The sequence below is a fragment of the Euphorbia lathyris genome, chromosome 9 (genome assembly GCF_963576675.1).
Source record: "Euphorbia lathyris chromosome 9, ddEupLath1.1, whole genome shotgun sequence".
NCBI classification, from domain to species: domain Eukaryota; kingdom Viridiplantae; phylum Streptophyta; class Magnoliopsida; order Malpighiales; family Euphorbiaceae; genus Euphorbia; species Euphorbia lathyris.
In genome coordinates, this window is record NC_088918.1 from 16,876,257 (window position 1) to 16,881,061 (window position 4,805).

The 4,805-nt window shown below is 36.9% G+C and overlaps 1 non-coding gene and 2 pseudogenes across 1 annotated transcript; all 3 read right to left on the bottom strand.

The window, feature by feature from the left end:
• Positions 1-2,776: 2,776 nt before the first annotated feature.
• On the bottom strand, positions 2,777-2,938 carry LOC136207821 (small nucleolar RNA snoR127; annotated as a pseudogene).
• Positions 2,939-3,192: 254 nt separating this feature from the next.
• Positions 3,193-3,388, bottom strand: LOC136207521 (U2 spliceosomal RNA). Its single transcript, XR_010676667.1, has one exon. It is a non-coding gene; the product is annotated as a U2 spliceosomal RNA (small nuclear RNA).
• Positions 3,389-3,602: 214 nt separating this feature from the next.
• On the bottom strand, positions 3,603-3,757 carry LOC136207827 (small nucleolar RNA snoR127; annotated as a pseudogene).
• Positions 3,758-4,805: the final 1,048 nt, after the last annotated feature.

Here is a 4,805-nt window from a genome sequence, read left to right on the forward strand (position 1 = left end):
CATAAAGCCGAATACTAAGAGATGTCTTTCACAATCTAAACTCTCGCATATATAAGGAACAACAAACAACAACAACAAAGCCTTAGTCCCGAAATGATTCGGGGTCGGCTTACATGAACCATTATATAAAACCGTGAAATCAAGTCGAGTCAGCAACACAAATTCGCTCCCTCCACTCCGTCCTATCCACTACCATATTTTCCTCAATTCCCAGTAAACTCATATCACTCTCGATCACCCTCCTCCAAGTTTGCTTAGGTCTTCCCCTACCCCTCACCACTACATCCCTTTGCCACTCTTCGGTTCTCCTAACCGACGCATCAAGCGCTCTACGTCTCACATGGCCAAACCACCTTAGTCGGTTTTCTCATATTTTATTCTCATAGATGTGACTCCTACTTTTGTCCTAATTATTTCGTTACTCACCCGATCCTTTCTCGTATGACCACACATCCATCTCAACATACGCATCTCCGCCACCGACATCTTATGGATGTGGCAGTGTTTCACTGCCCAACACTCCGTACCATATAACAATGCTGGTCTAATTGCCGTCCGGTAGAATTTCCCCTTCAATCTATTAGGCATGCTGGGGTCACAAAGGAAACCCGTAGCACTCTTCCACTTCGACCAACCAGCTTTAATCCTATGAGCAACATCTCCATCTACTTTTCCATCCGTTTGGATAATAGATCCTAAATAGTGGAAGCAATCCGAGGCCTGAACAACTCTCCCATCTAGGGTGATTGTCCCTGCCTCCCTACTCCTATGGCCGCTAAACTTACACTCCAAATATTCCGTCTTGCTTCGGCTCAACTTAAAGCCTCTAGATTCTAGAGTTTGTCTCCATAGTTCCAACTTTCTCTCCACTCCTTCTTTCGTCTCATCAACCAACACAATATCATCTGCAAACAGCATGCACCATGGTATACCATCTTGAAGTGAACTTGTTAGTTCATCCATAACGATGGCAAAAAGAAATGGGCTTAGTGCGGAGCCTTGATGCACTCCAATCGTAATAGGGAACTCTTGAGTCTTCCCAACACTAGTACGTACACTCGTGCATGCTCCCTCATACATGTCCTTCATGATGTCAATATATTTCCGCGAAATGCCTTTCCTTATCAAGGCCCACCAAAGTACTTCCTTGGTACCTTATCATATGCTTTCTCCAAGTCAATAAAAACCATATGCAAGTCTTTCTTCTTATTTCGATAGTGCTCCATTAATTGTCTCATTAGATGGATGGCTTCCATAGTTGATCTTCCAGGCATAAAGCCAAACTGGTTTTCCGAGATCTTGACCGTCCTCCTTAGCCTTTGTTCGATCACTCGCTCCCAAAGTTTCATAGTGTGACTCATTAATTTGATTCCCCGATAGTTGGCACAATCTTGGACATCGCCTTTGTTCTTATACAAAGGGATTAAGATACTTTTCCTCCATTCTGATGGCATCTTATTGTTTCTCCAAATTTTGTTGAAGAACGTTGTCAACCATTCGATTCCTCTTTCTCCCAAACATCTCCAAATCTCAATAGGGATGCCATCAGGTCCTACTGCTTTCTTCAACTTCATCTTACTTAATGTCATTTTGACTTCACCTTTTTGAATTCTCCGCAGGCATTCATGATTTATCATATCGTGATGGATACTTATATCTCCCACATCTTGGCTGCGATCTCCATTAAATAAGTCATCAAAATAGGACCTCCATCGTTACTTATATATAAGGAACAGAATAATATAATTGATAGAGAGATCAACTGCCTAAACTAACTATCAGTGGAAAAAACTCCATTGCCCAAGCATAAAGCCGAATACTAACTGAATTCCCAAAACATGTCTTTAACAATCTAAACTCTCACATCACATATGTACATAACCTATAGTATTCTCTCCTTCTCTCTCAACAAACTCCAGCTAAGCCGATAAACCATATGTCCTTCGATTCCCAATTTACCCTCTTATTCCATTATCACATTCTTTATGAGACTCCGAGATAATTAATATTCCATGGATCTAAGATTCTGGTGTTATAGGGAAATTGAGACCATGAAGCACATCAAAATTTATAGACACTGAATTGTAATATGAAGCACATCAAATCAAAGAACACTTTGATTGAGGAAATTACTTACCAAGTGTGTATCCTTTCATGCAAATGAAATTCACCATATGATTGCAAGTTCCATCATTCTTAAGCTCCACTCCAACAAGCCTGAATCACTGAATTAACATTTTGAAAGAGACTTCAATATATTGAATCTGTTAAAATAATTGACAAATGAACAAGCATCAGATAACCATGATTGGAAGTGCCTTGGTTTCACAAGCATCAATCTAATGAAACTATGTTATCATGTGGAAAAGACAAGACATAAGGAAAAGACAACCATATTGCATCCACGAATTGACACTTGCATTTCTGCAATCCCAGTAATACACAATGTTATCATGTTTATACGCTTCTCAGGAATCACATTTGCATTTCTTCATACATATTTAGTAATAATCTCAACATTGCCATTATATAGAGAGAAAACTAAAGGTTATAGAAGAGGTTTAGGGAGAAGTAAATTAGCATCTCTCAATTACTTCACCCGGACAAAGTACCACTGGGTATTACTGCAATCAAATTAAAGGGAATAGACAACCGCATTGCATCAAGCGTTTCCGTTCCTAATTATAAAAACAAAAACCAAGTCACGAAAGTCCTAGTTTGAAATTTGCTTTGAACTTCTTTCTCTATATTGCAAAAGCAAACTAAGGATAATGACTCTGGTCAGCCAAGAACCAATCCCTAAGTGATCTAACGATTGGTTGACGTTACACAAGACTCATCTATATGCTGTTGCAATAACTAACCGAAGCCTTGATGACATAGACATTGCCTTATGGAGCACATCTGTTTCTGATTTGGCTAAATAACATCATTCCAGAGATGGGTGACTAAAAATATTAAGCTCATTTGGAATGATAAAGATTGTTTGAGACGCAAACAGAACAAAAATAACCTCACCAGGACCTAATACTTTGAATCACAATCTATTAGCAAATTTACCCCTGTTGTCTGACATCAGTCTATTAGCTCCAATAATCAACCAGTACTGTGCTACTATTTTAAATAGAAGTCAACAAATTAAAAATCAAAAGCTCTAAAGATGGAACTCGGCCAATACTATAACTGGAATCGGAGGGGCGAGCCAGGCCAATGCTATAGTGCAACACAATGGCGACTCTTGAAGACCCTAATGGCAAGCCATTAATATAGGCCTTCCCCCTAAAAAAATTAATTTAATATCGTGTGGACCATTGGTCCACATATCAGATATTAAACTGATAAGAACAGATACTACACTTGATCTTAGCCAAAAGGCCGAGAAAGGTATGCTTATACCATTGTAAGGCTTCTCTCTTTATACTTCACCTCTTGGTCCCCAAAGAGCTTTCTTTCCAATGTGGGATGTTTGTAAAGTAAATGACACACTTTCAACAATTTTATCCGCTGAATAGCATATCTAAGGCAAAGTTTATCTGCTAATTCCTCCATATGGAGTAATAATCAACATTCCCAGTATATCAGAGCAAACAAAAGATAATAACTCTTGTCAGCCAACAACCAATCCCTAAGTGATGCACCATATCTAATGCTTGGTCAAGTTTACACGGGAAGCATCTGAAATAACTAAACCAAGCCTTAAAGGCATTGCCTTATGGAGCACATCTGTTTCTGATTTGACTAAATAACATCATTCCAGAGAGGGAAGACTAAACACATTAAAGTGCCTCAGAAGATATGATAACCTCATTTGGATGTCCATTTAATATTTTTGATAACCGCAACAGATTTCTCAATCCAAACACAAATCGTAAGAAATCATCAAATTCATTTTGTTCAATATAGATATATATTGAAACCAAAAACATATATGTATATATGTAAATCAACCAAATTAAGCCTTTAATCAACATAATCAAGTAAAATCTGAAATTCACATAGAAGCATAATCAATAGCTTCATTTGAACCATAATTTCACAATAAAAAGCAAAATTAGGAAAACCCCCAATTTTACAAAATTCCTGCATGACCCTAAAATATCAATATATATATCTGTATACATAAAACTCAAAATATAGTTGATAGTTACTTACCTTGGCTACTAATTAAAGACCACAAACCCGTTCAATTCGCATCTAAACTCTGTCTAAGCCATTTGCCTCCAAACACTGCCGAAACTCAAAAACTCTTTGGTTAGGACTTCGATCTATAAATAAGGATCCTATGTTTTCAATTTTGAGTGATTCGGACGGTCGAATCTCCGTAAATCAAAGAAACGGTGGAGAAACGGTTCGGAATCGATAATCTGCAGATGAAGCAGAAAGAAAAAGAAAAAGGAAAAGAAAAAAAAGAAAAGAATCGGAGATAAGAGACGCCGCTGGAATTTGGGATATATATCCCAAATTCGGCAAATATCCCATTTGGTCCTCCATCTTTATATAATCTTTAAAAATTACTCTAAACTTTTAATTTACACATAAAACCCTCAAATTAACTTCAAACTTTTTCTATAACACCAAATAAACATCACACACCCAATAATTATAATATATACTAATATCAAAATATAAATTTTACAAATTTAGACACAGACGTGACATGGAGTATATTTCGAAAGAAAATATAAATTTAAATGACCTTAATTGATATTTTACAAATTTTTGAATTATATACTTCTTAGATCTCCGGGAAAGAAATAGAAAAAAAAAATACATTCAATTAGGAAACCTTATACATTAAAGTATGT